Source organism: Camarhynchus parvulus, chromosome 1, assembly GCF_901933205.1.
Source record: "Camarhynchus parvulus chromosome 1, STF_HiC, whole genome shotgun sequence".
NCBI lineage: Eukaryota > Metazoa > Chordata > Aves > Passeriformes > Thraupidae > Camarhynchus > Camarhynchus parvulus.
In genome coordinates, this window is record NC_044571.1 from 79,615,953 (window position 1) to 79,636,914 (window position 20,962).

The 20,962-nt window shown below is 40.9% G+C and overlaps 1 protein-coding gene across 11 annotated transcripts in view; it reads right to left on the reverse strand.

Moving 5' to 3' along the window:
• FAT3 (FAT atypical cadherin 3) overlaps positions 1 to 20,962 on the reverse strand; it is a 399,343-nt gene that overhangs the window by 221,259 nt on the left and 157,122 nt on the right. The window lies entirely within an intron of this gene.

Consider the following 20,962-nt stretch of genomic DNA (forward strand, 5'->3'; position numbering starts at 1 on the left):
AATGACAGAAATGAGGCCGTCAGGAATGCCGACTAACAGTAAAGTACTCAGGGCTGTTACATTCCTCAAAGGAAGAAAGAGAAAAATCACTGATTCCAAAATGCTACTAATTATTCATGATCCTTTATCAAAGACTCTGTGAGTCTCCTGGAAGTAAACACAACACCTTGATTGTGACTGAGCTGTCAGCCAAAGGTCCTCGTTTACATTGCCTTGCTGGGAAAGAAGCAATAAAAGTAGCTTGAGAAGAAAACAGTTGCATAATGAGTTTTTAATTTTTTTTTTTTCTGTGTAAAATACAGAGGGGGAAGAAAGAACTTACATACCTCATCCGGCTGCACCAGGGGGAAGGCTTTACATCTGCCTACCCAGGCTCCTACCCCTAAGATCTGGCTAGATCCTTCCCTCACACATCGGCACACAGGGGAGCCATGGAAAGATTTGTCAATGCAAATGCAAATGTCAGAGCTAATTCAGATTCCTTGCATTGAGCAGAGATGTGATTTTTGAAGGACACTTAGTGGAGAGCTATTGTAAGCAGGAAAAGTTTAAAAAATATTGCAAGCCCATTATTCATCAAACCAGTGAATGTAAAATCAACCAAAATGTCATGATTTGCAGACAGGAATTTCACACCCAATTAAGGGAGAATATTTATGATTTCAAGAAAACTAGCATTATACCTAACCAATTGTTTGGGTTTTTTTTATTTAGGTCCTTCACATAGAACAGTTCTGTGTGTATGAAAGCAGAGCGCATACATCTTTTGGGAGATATTTTATTCATTAAAGGGTAAATTGTAAATATAACTCAAAGGATTAAACAGTTTTAGCATCAAAAAGACATGAACCTGAGTGTCAATGCCAGACCGATTCTGCACACTGGGGCCACCGAAGCCAGTGGGAATCAGAATAAACCATAGATTATATTGACCCCTTTTTAAAGTCTTCTCAAGCCATAAATAACCAGGGCCAGTTCTGCATGTGGGCAGCGGTGGTATCACATCAGCCACAAACTCAAGCGGAGCATGAAGGAGACCTATCGCTCATCCCCCCCACGGCTCGCAGCCAGCAGCTTTGAAAACCTGCCTCCTTACTCTGGTGATTAAAAGCTATTCCAAGGCCTTCATTTAAGGCCCCCCCACTGTGCAAAGTGTGCCCTCCTGTTTTTATTTTATTGCACAAATTTTGTAGGCTTTACTACATATTAAAACACAAACTCAATTCCTATTGAAGCAAGAAGAAAAATCTCCACTGACTTAAATGGAGATTAGATCATGCCCAGGAACGAGTCCAAAAGCAATATTAACTTTGTGAGGCTATACATACCTACAACTTCCTAATATTCTTATGTCTGGTTGAAATACAAAACATATATCATGAAGAGCTCTTGTCAGATAAGGAAAGGCAGGTTACATTCCTGTCTAGGGCTTAACTTCTGATTTTCTCTTTTTTACTGATGTTTTGAAGGTACAAATTTACTGTTACCTCAAAGTGCAGTTTCTGTGGTGAATATCACATCTGAGTTCCCAAAGCAGTAAAAGAGAATTAGAAAGCCAATCCTCAGCAACGTTATTTCCAACACTGAATTAGTCTGCAAATAAACCTTCTACCATGATATTATACACGATATCATGACCATCACAACCAGCTAGAATTGTCACAAGGACATTCACTGTGTCAATAAATGCAATACATCTGCATTCAATAGATAAGTAGGCAAATAATACACATTTTACAGCTCAGGCTGGACCCAACATGCTACCATGTGTTTCAGAGGCATGTTCAAGTTGCTGGCTCTTCCCAAATGAGGGAGCACTGCTGCTGCTGCCGTGAGCAGAGCATCAGCACACAGAGGGGCTGTAAACCACTCCTGCTCAGAGAGGAAACCACCACCAGGCAATGCTTTAGATCAAACACAGCCAAGCTGGATGGAAACCCAGCTCAGGTACATATAGAAACTCCCAAATTTTAACGGCTGGAGCTGATGGTCTTTTCCAACCTTAATGACTCTGGAAGTCTTCTGACCTCTGAGGTGTTGGTCCAGGCAAAGATAGGGAGGGATACTCATGTGACTTAAATGCAAAGTGCAGCTGCAGTTGTGTTCTGTCAGGGCCATTAAATCACATACAGCCCATCAGCACAGCTTAAACTGGCAGGACCTCGACACCAGGCTGGGAAGGGTGTCCTGGCTGAGCAGGAATTCTGGCCAGCCCTGCCTAAAGCTGCAAAACATAAAAGTAACCTAATCTACTCCAGGTAGAGGGGAAGTTCAACAAACTAAAGCAATAGTCAAGTTCAGGTCTGGCCACTGCCTTCTCAAACAAAAATAATTATTTTTAAAGGTATTTTATTTTTTTAATATTCATATATGAATACATTAATATTTATGAAGGCATTAGTATACATATATATATATATGTATAGGAGCAATGTGATTCCAAGGGTGAATGTTGCATACCGAATTCGCAGTGCCACCCACTATAAGGACTGAGTTTTCTCTGGAGTCCTATCACATCTCCCCAGGTGTCCCAAGGCTGACACCAGGGTTGGGGAACTGCTGCCACAAGGGCAAACTTCCTAGTGAAGCAGCATTTTAATAGCACTGAAACAGAGGCACATCTCAGATTAGGTGCTTGACCTTCCAGGCTATTTATATTTTGAGTTTTGAGGAGAGTTTCTTCCCTCTTTACCTTGAAATTACTTAAATTCAATGCTGAGTTCCTTTGCTTGCTTTATTTGAGGCCAAGGGGGAGGTTTACAACCTCACATCAAAATGAGCTATCACTTAAATACGACATCTTCAAGGTCACTTACACATCAATTTCAGAGCAATTTTCCAAACATATCATCAAGACACTGAACCAGAGGCTTAGTCAAATAAATTCTCTATCTTCTTCCACTTATGAATTAAATGAAATAAGATCTGCCAACATTTTTACCTGACTAGGCTTTATTACCATCTTTGTGTCTTCCATCACATCCCTCTACTTACTTTAAGAAATATCCATATTCATCTTGCTTTAATATCTTTTGCTTGGGAAAAAAATATTTTTAAAAAAATCTTATATGGATGAACAAAAATTACAGAATGGACAACTCTGGAACAAACTGCCTTCAAAAGCACAAATACAGGAAAGAAACCTCTCATTTATGAATAACCCCTATCAAAGCTTAACACACTCCATCACTGCCAGACAATGCAACAAAACTCAGCAATAAAATCAGGCTGAGGAGTCATGAAGCCCCACTGAAGACTAAACTGCTGCCACGTTCCATTCCCTACTTGCTGCAAGTGCTTGAGAACAGTGGGGCAAACCATGATGCTGCTCTGACAAAAGGGATTTGTTGCCACCCTGCATGGCTTGAGCCATACTGTTCAACTTTTACGAATCTGGGCTGCTACTGGTATCCCTTTAGTGGCTGTATATCCACCTTACCCAATGGTCTCAGAAGCACAGCAAAATACGACATCAGTGCACTGAGTGAACTTTGTGCTATACCTTGGATATGCACAGACTCAACTCGTCAGCCAAATGGGTAAGAAAAACAAACAAAAAGCACAAATTTGTGGTTGTAGCAGATGTAACTATCTCAAACTTTCATCAAACCTTGCAGGAAGATCTACTGTAGGAATACATTCTCCATGTATTTCAGAACAACAACAGCTGATGGTACCATTTCACTCTACTGATTGTGCCTTTTTTTTTCTTTTTTTTTTTTAAAGCAGTTGTGGGTACAGCATTTCTAGCCACACAGGAATTACAAACTGGGAACTCTCTTCATTATTATAGCCTCTCTGTATGTATTTTTCCCCCTGGATCTGATTGTACCTACTGCAAATGACAACTTCTGCCTTATTTTCTGAGCACTTCTGGGATTTCAAAACCCTTGCATGCCTTTTGCCCACCTCCGCAGCCTTCCCAACCAAACCAAATGTGGGAATGGCACCAGGAGAAGTTCTCACCAAGTATGAAAGCTATTAACTCTCAATAATAATCTGTTTCAATGGGGGCATTTTTTCTCAAAGGTTCTGGCTAATGCCCAGAGTAACCCAGATTTTTCACACATCCTCTTTAGTAGATTAATAAAGAGATCAAAGTCCAACCCATGTGTCCTCTGCCTGCAGGACTGGGAAGCTATTTTAAAAAGAAGGGTTTGCTCCTGGTTATTTTAGAAATAAGATCATAAGTGCAGCAAAGCTGAAGCAGAAAGAAAAGATGGAGAAAAAAGGCAAAGCATGCTCAAAAGGATTCTGATGAAAGTCCTGGCAAGGGACTTCTGTACTGGATCCTCTTCCTTTACAAAAAGATCTGCATCTTTTGTAGTCCCTACAGTACCAGACATTGCTTTGGGAGCCCTTCTGCAAAATCTGTGCCAATCTACTTCAGGTGTTTTGTACCAGCAGTGAGGGAGGTGGAGGGAAGCAGAGGCAGCTCTGCAGGGGAGCCTGGCTGCTGGGGAAGGCTGCCCTGGAGAGCGAGTAATCCTGCATACCAAGCAGTGCTGGCCCAGGATGGTTGGCCAGAGCAGACAAGGAAATATTGGGATATTCCAGCTAGAAAATGTCTTTTCCTTTTCAGTTAAATATATTATACTGAAATCAGAGTACGTGTATTTTACTGGAAAAAGAGTCATTTTTTCACTCACTCCCCTGCTCTGTCCGTCTTACTTGTTTCTCTTGGCCCAAAGCAAAAGAGCAACCCTATGAAAAAAGTAACATTACTCTGGAATCTGCCTTTATCTCTCTATCCAAACATTAACCCAGCGGAGCAGTCAAAAAGGAGAGAAACAGTACCTCTTAAATGGCTTAATAGCCATGCTGCCCCTGAACATGAACACAGCAGGAAAGGAGAGTGTGATTCACAAAGCCAGCACAGGAGCATCATTTAACCTGTCCATGTTTCCTTTCCTCAGACATACCACACATGACTCTGGAGTCTGTTTTACAAAGCACGTGAACAAAAAATTGGAGAAGATGAACAAAAAAAGGCTCCAAAAACAGTCTGAGGAGCAGAGACAATGATTTATAGTAAGGGAGTTTAAGATTTCAATCTGCTAAGCTTATTAAAAAGAAGATGAAGAGGCAACTTGATTAGAAAAATCCATGTAAGGTTCATGGGGAAATATTACTGGGAAGCAAAGGGCTCTTTAATCTAACAAAATAAGGTGGAGAACTTCTAATGATTGGAAACTGAAGCCAGGAAAAATAAAATTAGCAATCAGCTTGATGCTCTTTATTTTTTTTTTTTAAAGCAGATGATTAATTCCTGGAATAATCTCAGACATCTGCAAATGAGAGCTACAAACTGTTGAGGGAGAAATATTTCACAGCAAATATATGCTATGGTATAGTTAGAAAAGGATCATTTAGTAAAGATGTATAAAAGTAATATAGAATAGACAGAGATATAAAAGGGATGAGATCAAATTATCTGTTTTTTTTCTGGTTTTGAGCACTACAGATCTGTGAACATTGTCCAGCTGTTTTCTCCAAGGAGCTTGGTAAAGAACAATTTCACTTGTGATACTGGGGTGCTGCAGTGCTCCCAACACGCCCAGCTCCACTCCCATGGTCATTTTATGCTGTCCCAACAGCTTCACTGCCAGCACCACAATGGGGAGAAAACACATTTAATGAAAAAAAGAAGCTCCTGGTATCCTCTTGCTTCACATATGAGGCATGAAAGAAACTGTAGAACCTGTTCTAGAGCTGTGCATCAGAAGCAGCACAAGTGCTGGAAGTGACCACTGCTGAGCCTGAAGCAATGCCCACTGCTCCTGTCTAGGCAGAGCATCAGGCGGGAGGCACTGCAGGGATGGCAGACAGGGAACAGCTTGGTCTCAGATTACAAGATGCTCTCAGACAAGCAACTTTGTGGCTTTGTGAGAACAACCAATTGTCCCTTTGTTTCCCTGAGTGAAATTTCCAGTGATAAGGACAGTATATGTTTCATCAATATTGTAGCAAAACATTTCTGTTTTGCAAAGAAGACATTTTACATGTCACCTGACATGCAGAATGGACACACTGATACCTGAAATTTTATCTGGACCCATTTTCAGGACTTTTCTCAGGTCCATAAAATGAAAGTTTTTTCACTATATCACACTGGTTTTGTGTACCAGGCACAAAGGTACTCCACGGTAAGCATGTCAAAAAAAAAAAAAAAGTGACTTGTTTTGGATCAGTAGTACTACAGCTTTAAATTGCCCGGAAGTAAAGCATTCCAGTTTTTCTTAAGTATGCTTTTAGGTGTACTCCAGCCTCCCTTCTCTAGAGAGGCTGAGCAGGAGACTCACTGCCTTTCATCCTTCTTACCCAGAGCATGTAAAAACACCTCAAGCTGCTGCTTCTGCCCTGGGCAGAAGTTTCAGTGACTGCAGCAGAAAAATATTCAAGAGGGTTGCCTGGAGGCCAAAATTTTGTTCAGATCTCCTGCTGACATTGAGAAGATTAGGAGCATTTCTTTTGTTTGCTTCAGAAAGGACAAGAGATCCATTTCCCTTGTTGAACATACATAAGACTCTCCCTGGTAGCATTTCTAAGAACAAGAATGGTGCTAACACCCCAGACCGTTTTCACGAATGGGAACTTAACCTCCACAAAGCAGTCCTCATGAGGCACCTTCTGCATAGATGCTGAACATCTGCAGGGAAACCACACTAACATAATGTTTTCACTCACAATGTCATTTAGGATTTAACTAAGTAGGGCCACAAGCCCCTGCGGGTAGCTGGTAACTGATAGCTGAAAAGCTGATACCCACCAAATCATACCAAAACTCACCTTCCTTAAAAGTTTGTGGGGTTTTTTGGGGTTTTCTTCAATGTTCTTATTTTGTGTGAAGATGGCATGATGACCCCTCAATTCTCTTGAAGCTCCTTTTCTGATTTCCTAGTAACTACCCCACCAGCATACACCTTTCACCAAAAACTCCCATCAGTCTTCAAAGGCTTCCCACAATTAAGCTGGCTCTCTCTTAGTATGGAATAAAGATCTAAAAAAATTGCCAAGTCAAGCATCCCTGATGCTTCTAAGTGTCTTTCTAATAATAAAGTCTTAGAGATAGCTACAAGTTTTGTATGGAAGGCACCTCACCTACAGCCCTATCTGTGACTGCAAAAAGTGAATTAAGTAGGATTCATTTCCATGCTGGATTTTTTCCAAATCTCCTTCAGTAACCTCACGGTACCTCCACAGGAAAAACTGCACATGATCACTGAGATAGTCAGAAGTTTAATTTTCTACCTTTCATACAGGAAATGGAGCAGCAGTTATAACATCAAACCTAGCACAGACCCTGCACAAGCAGACCATAATTACACTTCTGTTTCACTCTCCATACTCTGTGTGGCAATAAATCCAAGGTTCAAAGAGTATATGGGAATATGACAGAGTATACTGGTGGTAAGCACCAGTTTTTTAATCTTGGGGAAGCACTAGTCTTATATTTATCTTAAAAAATCTTCCAGAGGTAGGATATTCTTGTTTGGAGAAGGGAACAGAAGGGGGAAGAAAGCCGAGATACACAAGGGACTGTGGCAAATGAGAGACGCACAATAAAAGCTCTGACTCAGACAACTCTATCGTGATTACTGGGAACAGTGCCAGTGACTCTGTGGGTGCTTCCTTTTGGGTCTGAAGAGAGACAAGCAAATAGATGTGCTCTAGCTGCTGCACTCCAAAGTATAACCTTTCCTGCAAGACATAAAGGTCAGTCCTTATGCCACTAGAGTCTTCCGAAGTCATGACACTTCCTACCAGCTTTACCTGTTCACAGTTCCAGGAGATGTTCTGGCTCTACTCAGGTCACTGGGAAGCAAAGTGGGCAGCCTGGCACTAAAGGGGGGCTGAGACTTCAGCATCCACCCAGATGTTCCCTTGCTATTAGGGCAAGGCTCAGATGCAGTCTGTAGGAGTAAGTATTGCCTTCCCCAGGTGGTGTATATATACATGCACATCAACTGCAGCAGCTCAATTTTAAAGTGTTTTATGATGAGGCGAACTAAGGTCTCTAAAGAGACAAGGCAAGTGAGCATCCTGATAAAGTAAATAATGAAATGTTGCTGTACCAATATACACTGTGTGATCCCTTGAGGGAAACCACAAGCATGAGCCCTAATGAAATAAGACACAGAAAATAAGGACTTTGCTGTGGACACAACACTTATGTGCTCATTATGCACTGCAGTGACTTCTATCACTTTATCAAACTTAATCATCATGATGAAATGTTGTATATACGTAGAGACAGGTATGATATGTATAAAAATACACGTACATACACACTCATAGACAAATATATTTCAAAAGATAAGGAGGCTAAGGAAAGGTGATTTATTTTATTTTCTGTAAATGGCCAGACATAAATGCATAGGATGCTTTCCCTGCATGGATTGCCTTGCAAATCTATCACTGTATGCAGTTAAATATATCATTGTAAGCTTTCATAAACAGTTAGCATTTGAATCTGATTTGTGAGTATTTCAGCTTTAAAAATATACTTGTATTTTATGCTTTAAGTTCTTAAACATTCAGTAATACCAGTGTGGGCTTTTCCTAGGGCTAATTGATAGGCTGCACTTATGAAAAGTCTATTTGTCTATTTACACACCATTCTGAAATGGAGATTATATTTTCACTGTTCGAAATGCATCAGTTTGAGGAAATAATAAAATAGAATGTAATTATTTATTTATAATGCAACTTTGCTGACTGCGAAAGCAATAAACCCTATCAAACAAAACTGAGGAAATTATCCCTGATCCAAGAGCGGAAGCATGGTTCCCTCTAATTGAGTTTCCTTTGCTCTTATCTTCTCAAGATCCCTTAGATTGTTTTCCAATTTTCATTTCCATTTCTTCCATTAAATGCTTCTAACCCATGACCTCCATTTACTGCCATCCATTTATCTTCCATTCTTAATTGAGATGCAACATGTGCACTTGTCCAGCACTGAGCACTAAAACTCTGACAGCACACTTGACAGGTACTGGCTTCTTCAGGAAAGCTTACTTGGGAAAGTGCAGTCCAAGACTTGATTCTTGAACAGGTAAGTCTGTTCCATTAAACTTGAGTTTACCTTATAAACATACTGTGGTGAGGACCAAAATCCCAATAATAATAATAATATCTTTGGTTTTATTTGCTTTTACTGCTACAGGATGGAATTATATTTGTCTTGACCTAGGGAAGGTATAGCATAACATGCCAGTGGGAAGCAAATAAATAAAGCAGCTTTCAGCAGTCAGTCATTTTTTTACTTTCCGTTTCAAATGTGATGGCTTGCAATCAAACTCTCTCCCTCAAGACCCAGTGTACAGGAATTTTTGAAGGATGGCATTCTTTAAAAAATAGTTAAACCTTATAAAACATCACTTCAGGTCTTGACAAACATTAATAAACTACCAGTAGCCAGGTGTTTCTGCACCTATTTAATGGAGGGATAAGCCCAGCATCAGTCAGAAATACAACAGAAGGTAAAGAGTAAAGCTCCAGCTACCAAGCAGTCATCATAATCTCACAGAGCACTGCTAAGCCAAAGCACAAGAGAATCAAACAGCCATATCTTAGCCTCTTGGAGCAGTAAAATAAAATTAATACAGCACCCCAGGCTACTATTAAATTGTAAAACGTAAGAAAACATACTGTGGTCAGGCATTCAACCTCTCAAAATAAATAGATGAATCACTTCGTACTTATTCTAAACGATTAAATGTTTGCACCAGTGATACCGAGTAAAACACAAATTCACTGAGATCCTGAAGGCGAACAAGAAGAAAATTTGTCATTCAAAACCATCGTATCAGGAAAGCTCCACAGCCAAAATGCCAGAGCAGAACACACTCCTACTTCACACTCCAGGGGTGTAAGAGCCTGAATAAGAGATGTGGGACTCCAGGCGGCTCTTCAAAATGCAGTTTATTGTATCTAAGACGTTACAGCAGTCCAGGGTCATGGGTGACAGAGCCTGTGCCTACAGCTGTCAGCTCCAGCTGCAGGCAGGCCTGAAGACTCTTTAGTTTAGATTACATTATATACTTTAATCTGCTGAGCATCTTAATACAGAAGAACAAATCTATACCTTAACTTTTACCTATAGCCTATCATAATTACTATAATTACCATATTTATGTTACTATTGTCCAATCACTGAAAGTTAGTATGTTACAGTTTAAGCTAAAAGTTGTTTTTCGGTTTTCTTGCAGTGGAAAATTCTGAGACCTTTTTTCCACTTGCAACATCGGCAGTCTTGTTTGCCTGTGGTATCTTTTTACTTGGTAAAAGCATCTTGTTTGAGGTGGGTTTATCCTTTGCTCTAAGCCATAAAAACCCATTCTAACTAACATACCCTTTGCCTTAGTTATTCAGTAAGACTGGCTCAGCAATTCTTTTCCTCTATATCAAAACTTGCTTCCATCTCTATTTCGGTTCTCAGGTTCTACATTCAGAGATCTTTCTGCCAAGCATACGTATCTGCGAGACTTTCTTGTTAAGCTTTCATCCTTCCCAACAGGTGTGAACTGCAAATGGTGCTGACATAGTCAGATGTCTTTAATTCCAGGTCAATGCTTGGTACTGACAGACTGATACTGGTGCCAGTCAGGCCAGGAGCAGGCTAACTGGACAGCAGCAGGCTGGCTGTGCCCAAAGGCTGCCCAGCAACAGCACTGCCGCGCTGCTGCATGAGTGAGTGAGTGCCAGGCATCTCCCCAGACATTCCCAGGGTCAGTCCAAAGTTGAAAAGGAGAGATTGCAGCATTTCAAGGAATGTCTAGAAGTAGTCAGGGTCAAGAAATATGGGCTGCTTTTACTATTTGAAAGAAGGTGACAGGCAAACTTCTCTGTTTTGCAGTAGAGTCTCCCCAAACAGAACCGAGGAGTATTTTGCTATGTACAGGTGCCATTTCCACACAGAACAACAATCAGGTATCTAGATGGCTCCCAGCTGAGCAGAATATTAAACTTTATATTATAGCCATTTATAAGATACGCAGTATGCTGGAATTACTGCTGCTGTCTCCTTGTATCTGGATGTGTGATGGCCACAATGAATCCTACCTCAAGCTATGTCACCCACTGCCTGTATGCCCGAAGTGACATTCAAAAGCTCATGTCTGAATAGCTGCTGTCACAGGAACAAGTTGGCTGAAAGGATCTCTGGAAATGTTAACTGGAACTGTGGCCATGCCACTGAAAGGCAGCGCAGACTTTTCCTTAATCTCAATTTGTAATGCCAAGAGGAACTGTGGTATCAAGGTTTCTGATCCCGAATGCTGCCAGAGAAGATCCTGGGAAGACACAAAAGCATTACTCTGGCTGGAAGTAAGTTTTAAGCAATGCACTGTGGCATGCAAACCAAGCTCTGAAGTAATGTTCCTTGCAAGGGACTTGAAGGCACAACCTGGAAGTAAAGCAGAGGCTGAGAATGAGGAGAGACTGGAGATGTTCACTGCAGAAGGCACCACTTTGAGGATGGGAGGGGAAGCAGCAATGGTATTGCAACGACATTGGCATTCCCAGCATGAGTATGCCTCTACTTACTCACTACCAAACAAGCATCTGGTGCCACCTAATTAAAACACCAGTTCCAGGACGTGACATCCAGCATCATGAATCAAATGAAACATCTGCTAATTCTTACAACAGCCAGACAAAACAAGCCTAAAAAAGGCAAAACAAACACGCACACAACATTAGTAACTTTGGCACTGACATCTCGACTGAACATAAGAACCATATAAAATTCCCACATTATTAACCAGTGCATCTTCAGTTTAACTGACTGACTGTGCAAATTTACTACAACACATGTTCAGCTGCTCAATGGGCAAAACTGGATCAAGTTTTACAAAGTGGGCAAACACGCCTCACTGCACAGCACTGGTCTGTGGAGGAAAAGCCTCCCTTGAGCTCACGCAGTCTAATGGTGCAGGCTATTAACTCAGGTGATTAAAGGACTGGGGACTGCAGAAATCTCAATACATGGATGGCCTATTGTAGCACAGTGCAGGGAATGTTTTCCCTGGTGACAAACAGATGCTTCGTTTTTATTTCTGCTATAAATAATTCCGGGGGTTTTTAATAGGTATACATAATCAGGCATTTACATGGTTTCCAGCAGAGAAGCAATATTAAGCTACTACATTACAACCATTCATATACTGAACACAATGCTGAAATTACTTTTTATTGTCATTATTATCCAACAATCTCTACAATATGCATTGTTACCGCAGCAGTAAAATTATTAGATTCTGAGAATTGCTAGAAGTCTGTAAGTAACACCATGGAGGTGAACCCTTGCCAAAATGAAGTATTTAAGAAGAAATTCAGATGGTCCCATTTTCTGAACACTGTGAGCTCCTGAAAACAGAGCAGGGACACAGTTCATGGACTCAGTTCTGTCATCTTTTACATGATTTTTTTATACCAGGAACATTTCATGTACATGGTTTAACCCTACCAGTGAATGCAACCTACGCGTGTGCGATGACATTTCTTGAAGTGCTCCACCTCAATACTATAATAAATCTCATTAGCAACTTTGTTTATCTTTGCCTTCTTTCTTGCACAAGCTTGATGTCCATCTTACATGGAATTTATCTTTCTTCCTAATTCTCTACTGGAAGACTCTGCTCACAAAGGCATCTGGAAGTGCTGCGGAAGGAAAATCCTACAGTAACCCTTAATGACCTATTTATTCTCAGTCGAAGAGAAAAAGTCAGTTTTTGCTTTCCCCCCCACCACCCCCATGATGAAAGAAATAGGAATTTCATGAAGGGATAATACACAAGCTGATTGCAGCAACTTGCAAATGAACTAGCAGGGGGTGTCTGGGAATAGACAGCAATTTTCATTCCAACCGGAATGGAAATTTCTACGTTAAAGGGTATTACTTCTGATCAGCCAGCATGGAGGGGGAAGCAATAAAAAATGTGAAATTTCTAAGTGACTGGGACCAGGAAAAGAGAGAAGGAAAGCAACTGAAGCTGCAGCCTTGCTAAATGCTAAGATGAGGAGGATATGGAGAAGATGCAGCTGCCTAGGCAGTCGCTGAACAACACACTTCAGAGATAAGAGACACCAGCCATTCTTCGAAGTAACTGTAGCTGCCAAGAGCTATTGAGAAAAGAGTGAATCGAAGGGGATAGAGGGGTCAACTGCAGCGAATATGAAAACAAGTCAAGGCCAAGGACAGGCATGACGCTTTGGGATTTGGCCAGAAGTGATAATTTGTGGGTTTAGTCAACTGCAATCTCAGTGGAGTAGAGAGGGCAAAAATTCTGAGAGAGCTGGCAGTGGGAAGATGAAGGCAGCCAGAACACAGAGGAGGAATAAGGAGCTTGGGTAGGAGAGAAAAGGCGAAGGGGCGCCTGGCAGCAGCAGATATGCTTGGAGAATTGTGGGGTTTTCCCTGTGCAGGGACACAATGGCAGAACTGAAAGTTGAAGGGATGCCAAGAAAGAAAATAGTGTTAAATGAGGTGGCACAAAGAACAGTGAATAAAGGTCACTAGGGATTGAAGGAGGACCAAGTGAAGAGCAGGAAGAATGAGGTTTGTCCATTATGGGTCTCACATGAAAGAGTTACAAAAAAGGATTTCTATCTCAAGGCAGCAGCAGTCCCTGCTCCTTGGCCATGAGGAAGAGCAGTGCCCTTTCACTGCTTCTTCTTCAGCTGGTACTCTGAGGCTCCTGTGAGCCTGTAGGTTGGAAAAAGGGGTACCAGAATCTCTCAAAGAGAAATGGCATCCTTTCACATCTTCTGTTTTAAAATATGAACTAGATTCATACAGCATTTGGGTTAAACAAGGTACGGTATATTCTTAGCTCCCTATCCCCTCTAGCTGAAGCTCTGTCAGGCTGTAAGAAGCAATGACTTCAATTCACTTTCATCTGCACCTACTACACTCACAGAGGCGTAACACGTACCAGTCCTGGGAAGTCTATTTACCTCATTTTCCATTAAGACCACAGCAATAACCTCTAAGCAAATGTTGCATGAAATCACAACACCATTCATATCAATGCTGAATCTCTCGTGCCTCTGAAAAAAAATCCAGATCTCACCCTCTAGTCCACTGCTCATATCATTATATATGTGTCAACCAGATCCCTATTTTCAGCGGACATATTTATTATCAACCTTGGGATACAATTTCTTATGCTATTTACAGAATAGAAAAATATGTCCTGACAGTTTATAGGGAAAAAGGACTGTTATGATTAGACAAGGACAACACCATTACAACCACAATTACAACAAAGCTGCACTTACTGATCCCAGTAACAAAGGAAGAGTTGGAGGGAAATTCTGTGTAATATTTTATATCCGGAACTAATTAAAGATCTCATTCCCCAAACAGCCAGACAGAAAACATAAGCAGTGCCTCCAGATGAAGGATTCCTATTTTGATGGTTACTGTAATGAGCACATTCCCAAAGGAAAGAGCCAATAAAAAGCATCTCCTATCTGGAGGATGCTGAATGAAAGTTGGACTTTTCTTAATTTTACTGCAATTCCTTATTGCATCATATCAGTCTCCACCAAAGGTCTCAGTTCAATTTTTCTGTAATGAATTTGGAGACTCAAAAGAAAAATTCCATCCCATCTCAACCAACTAGATTTCTCTCCTTGAGTTAGAGTTGACAATGACTATGAGTAAAACACCATTTTTTACATCACTCTATGAAGCTTTAATTAAAATTTATTAACTTGAGAGAAATTATCTCCTTATCATCAACAGACATTTAGAACAAAAATCCTTTTATTGTGTTATTAAACAGTTTCAGACAGAACCATCACTACAGCACACTGCAGTTCAGCTACCTAGTGGCAAATCAGACTGATCTTTTTCCCTGCCCCACCTTTCTGTTCACATGAAGTGTGCCTCAGACAAAAAAAAAAAGTCACACTACTGCCTTCTGCAAAATTTTGTACATACACTGATAAAAAATCACCTATGTACCTTGCCCACTTCTTGCAATTAAAAAAAGCAAATAACAGGAGCTAGGCTGTGATGTACCAAGCCCTGGATCATGTGTGCTTTGAAAGGATCTTTGGAGTCACTTATAGAAATGATAGCTGCAGCTAAGATAGTCAGAGGGAGAGCACACAGGAGTAAAAACATTTTAAAAAGAAACTTTTAGAAAAGGAGAATACTTAAATTGCCAGTATTATGACAGGGAGTTAGGCAATAAGGAATGATGCAGTTGGAAATGTAAACTGCAAACCAGGAGAACACCAGGCTCTGAAATACAAACAGGAAGAGATGAACATGTTGGGTAGATTGGCAAGATGCTACTTGAGATGAAGGATGAAGGGAAGAGTTATTAGTGACCTGTCTAGCCCCTTCAGTGACAAGGAAGAGACAGAAGAAACTAAGAAAATCCCTCACCTATTTGAGGGACTTGAAGGGATGTGCTAGATATCTGATTACAAATGAAACTCAACCCAGTATAAGAGCAGTGAAATAAAGTATGTCACCAGAGCAGGAATCAGGCAGGAAAGAGAGACATGATGGGAAAGGAGGAGAAAAAACTAACAGAGATTTCCCAGGTCAGAAGTCAGAAGAGAGCTGTGGGACCAAAGGTTGGTCAGACAGAAGAGGCATGATGTGACACAGCTAAAAGTAAGATTAAAACATAATCAGCAGTGCTCTCAACACTGTAACTTTTAAAATATGATTTTACATGTGGGGTTCCTTCATAATGTCTCTCTTGCACTGCATGGAGAGGAATGGGGACCACAGACAGAAATATAACCATCATGACCCCTTACATGTTTTGGGTTTTTTTTTAAGGAGTAAAATTGAAAAAAAAAAGAGGCAGAATTGTCAGAGAGACAAGGAAAAAGTTTTCTCTTTGGGGGTGAAGAGATACTAGGTACTGGGTAAACCACAGATAAGCACAAAAAGGGAGAGGTTTCCCAAAGCGGGGAGGCTCACTGGGCTGAAGTGGTTAAGATTATCAAGAAAAGCAGAGCCAGGAATCAAATTGCTTCAGTGAGAGAGAGAGAACATTCAAGGTGAGAGACAATACACTGGAATAGGTATTTACCGTGGCAGACTGAGTGGAGAGGGATCATTTGCGAGAGCTTTGAAAAACAGTACAAACACAGCAAGCAATTACACCACAATAAATAAACCAGCAGCACACGTGCAAATGAGGCATCTAACAGAGTGTGCACAGCAGATACAGCAATTGCCAGGAGAGTCGATATTTGAGGGGCCCCGAGGGTGCACCAGGGATGCCGTCCCCAGCACAGGCAGAATGAAGCAAGTGCTGCCCTGCACAGCCCTTCCTCTGCTAATCTGCTGCATGCAGATAAAAATGTCAAATGCCTAAATTGGGAACAAAAAAAGATGTTTTCAATTCTCTTTCTCACTGCCTTGAAGATACCCTGCAAAGTTATGCAAACACTTAGTTAGTTCAGGTTGCTGATCATAAAAATCAATCCGCTTCCATTTAATGGGATTTAGCAATTAGTCACATCCTGGTTCCAGTAATTTCGCATGGTTTTCTAAACATCTCTCAAACATTATTGTAAAAGCACAAATATCTGCAATATCATAAACCTACCTCCTGCAATGTGGTCCTTTTCTCACTCTTTATAACTAGAACAGACTCAAGATAACCCGTGTCCTGTACATGGATTCCCATCTATGTATGCGCTACTAGCCACAGTTAAACATCTCTTGAGTTTGGTCTCAGGGAATATGGTTATTTTCATACATTATCTAATCTTAACTCACATTTTTACCTGGATTCAAAGTCCCCACAACGCTCCTGGCAATCTCATCACCTGCAGTGGCTGGTAGCACTGCACAGCTCACCATTCCCAGGTCTTGTCTCTTTCACCAAGAGCACACTTGTAGCCTGGATAGGTTAAAAGTTGATAAAAGCAACCATCCTCTTTCAGTAAAACCTAGGCACAAGCCCACAGCAACATGACCAAAAAACCTGCTATCTGTATCTCTATCTTGAGTTCAGGAGATCTCAGTCAGGGCTGAAGTTAAGGATGATCCCAAGTAGATAGATAACATTTCCCAGTGAGAAGATGAAGTTTAGAGAATTAATAATTATTAAGAATACTTATTTTTTTCAGAATCTATCATTTCAATCATTTTTGGCACGGCTGATCATGGAAGGCAATTTGAAAGCATTCTTAACTTCATGGCTTCCCTGGAAGTTGCTAAACAAGTCTGAGAAACTCTTTTATTTCCCTACTCATTTACATCTCTTCTTTATGTACCGGCTCTTCCTTTGGCTGCTTAGTGTCTGGGAGATAAAACAGGATAGTTCATGCCTAGCAGAAAAGAAATCACACAGGACTGAAAAGGTGGCAGTCAAAGTGACAATCCCTCAACCCCTCCCTGCCCCTCTCCAAGCCCTGGAGGAATTCCAGCAGTCCGGTTGCACCGGAGCTTTTGCAAACGCTGCTCATCTGTCGGAGTCAAGTGTGCAGCATTCCCCCCATCACTGCCTGCCCCCAGCAGCATCTCCTCCTTAGGACCTGCCATTTCCACATGCACAAAGCACCCACCCTCACAGCATCTCTGGGACTCCCACATTTCATGCTGCACTGCAAGGTGTCTCTAGAAATCCTGTCTCCTAAATTAATAGCATAAATGAGTGTTTGATATAAACAGGACATCTTCTATCTACTTTTTGCCCATTTATGATGAGGCTAGTGAGGGGAACCTACTTTCTCTGATGTAAAGCTTATATGCAGTTTCACTGACTGAGCTAGAGAAAAGCCTCTGTCTTCTTTACTCACAACCATCACTACTTTGTCAAACTGTCTGTCTCAACTGAAAACAATCCTCATATTGACTGGCACTGAGATGGGGTTTAAGGCTGGCAGGAGGATAAGCACTTCCCCACCTTAAGCTCAGTGATTTTGACAAAGAAATGTGCTTGGACAGTTACAAGTCTCCTTTTACAAAGTCAGTTTTCAGAATAAAATAACCCAGTAAAGGCTCTTCACTGACAGTCACAAATAATTCCAGCAGCATAGTTATAAAGTGTCTAAAAGATGTTTTAACCTGTCTTGAAGAACCTGTATGACATCTTTGGCTGTCATGAGAAGGAGAAGGAATAAAAACATAAGTCACAAGCATTAGGGGTTACTCTCAGAAACCGGAATGGCAGGCAGTCTAAAACAGATATATAGGAAAAAGCAGAAAAACAAAAAAACCCCACAGATAGGGGAGCCTGTCATAACGAAGCAGAGACTACAGCAATAGGCTTCTCCAACCCAGGAGTTGGAGAGCTACTCATTGTCCCCAGGACAGAGAAATCCCACAAGAAACAAGGTGCTCATGTCCCCACATCAGCCATGTGTAGCTGTCAAGAAGTGAGCACAGCATTAAACTTCTACCCTGAATACAGCTGGGGAGAGGCATGCTATGGAGTGAACTGAAAATGAGCCAGGCAGTCCTAAAAATAGTACCTTCAACTTTTCATTAATCAACCCCTCAGCTCCTCCAGCTCTAAAAGCCTCTCACAGTCTTGTCTTCACCCCTCCAAAACACACGTCTCCATGCTGACCACTAATGTGCCACAGCCACCAAGGCACACTGAGCCTGGAACACAGAACACAACCATTCAAATCACAAGCACAGGGAGAGCCTGCACTCAGGCTTATCATCGTTACTTAATCACATGTTAAACAAGCTAAGAATTAACAGTTAACACAAGAAAAAAGTTGGCTTTCCATCAAAAGCAATTATAATTAATTCCTAGGAAACATATTTCTGGATGCCAAATCAGATGGAGGAATCAACTGGGGGATAGATACGCTCCTTCCATAGCTCCACTCGAAATTCTAATTAAGAACAGAAATACAAAAGTGGTTGTGGTGGAAAGGTTAATAGAAGAGGAGGGAATCTCTAGAGACACCATGCCAGATACTCAGTCTCTCTTTTTGGCTCTTCTACACTTTTCCCTTAATAGACAGTCCCTAGAGACACAGCTATGCAAACACACACAAACACACTCTACCACATGGATATTTTAGCAAAAATAAGATGACCACAAAATCATGTGCTCTGCCATACTAGAGATCTTGTGGCCAATGTGGCTTTAAAATCATGGACTCTGCTGTAGTCGAAAATCAGCTGCATCAGAAAAGTTGAGCTGCTGGGGAAGGGAGAGAGAGATCTGTAACTCTGAGGATGCTGAGTGTGCAACCTACTCCCCAAACAACAGCAGCACTGAACAATTACAGCTCAGACAATAGGAAGACGGTGTGCAGCTCAGAAGAGCAAAGAATGCTTTTCAGCTAAAAAGCCCCTTTCTTTTGCACAGATTCTGCTGAAATATTCATAAGATAAAGAGAACCTGCACAGAAGAAGAAGCTTTCTTGATGAAACCTTCCCCAGACAGGGAGCAAAAATAAGAGGTAAGTGCTTCCAGCAATGTTTTTCAAAGCTAATGGTCTCCCAACAAGCATGCAGAAAGCAAGTTTTGAGATATGGGAGAGGAGAAGATTTTCCTGACCTCCCTAAGACATGTTACCCTTATAAAACCTTCAAGACTGAGCTGGATGTCCTCAGTTTGCAATTCCTGGCTAGGTTTGCAATAAACCTGACTGCAGTATCTCTGAGCCATGAACTACCCCTTGTATTTGAACTGCAGTTATTCCAAATATTGAGGAAAACGCTTTCACTATCACTGCTGCGAAAACCTGGGATTGCTCACCATGAGTAAAAACAGCCAGACATTTTTGAGGACAACAAAAAGAAGTTTTGGGGGAAGCTATGAGAAAGATTTTTTTTCTTAATTTTTGGTTTTTTAACCAGTTCTCCCATTCCTCACTGATGCAGAAGACAAACTAAAGCATCCAAATCAGCCTCTACTGCCATCTTCCAAATCCTTGTGCACATGCTGCACAGTTGGGAATTCTGAGGGAAGATAAAGCTTACAAATACCTATGAAACACTGTTTTGAGAGAAAGAATCATAAAGCAAAGGTATTTTTATAAACTTCCACTTAAGATATTTTCATCTGATGAAGAACCTACCCTGAAAAATCACACCACCATAGTCACTCAGACCCACCCATGAATGGTGTAGTGCTCACCTAACAGCTCAAATTAGTCTTGTAAAAAAACGCCCTTGTTTAGTATTCTTATTTGTCTCAAATGTCATTCATCTGGAAGTAAAGCAGCATGGAAGTCCCACTGCCTGTCATCTCCATAAATATTTAGGCTGTTTAACCAAAGTATTGTGCATAAAGGTATCTTAAGGATTATTCTATACCTCTCATCTTATCAGAAGAAATGCTTTCCTTCCTAGTATTTATCTTCTATAAAATAAGCCATTGTGCTGGGTTGTTTTTTTGCTATTTTAAGATTAATTTATTGGAAATTCTCTTTCTGCATTAAGATTAATTCAAGACCACTAAAACCAATAGACTGTTGTTATTGGCTCCAATCCACACTACCTTTTAAATCTTTGGATTTTCATTCTAGGGCTCTGATGAAAGATTCATTCCAAGTACCTAAAGTAATCTTTGCTTTCTACTCTTTCCTACACACCACATTTTTCCCATAAAATCCATTTTATGCTTTCAGTTATAAATACATAGTTCTGTCTACCTGGCACTTCAGATAACAGAGGTCCCCAAATAGCACAGTCTGCCTAGACCATATTCAATGTCAATCATGAGGACCTGCTCTCTTACTGATGCTGGTCATCTCACCTGTGGTGTAAAGCCAGAGTGATGAAGTATTTCCATATTCAAGGCAGGAAGACAGAAGTCACAATTCCATCAGGTTTCCACACCTCAGTAAAACATCATAAATAAAATATTAATCTAGAAGTTTGGGGATCAAACCCAGTAAAAACTGACATCCAGAAAAAATGGATAAATGTTACACAAATTGATGTTATTTCATGCTTTACTTCTACTATTTCAAGTAACTGAAACAGATAAACCAAGTGATAAACAGG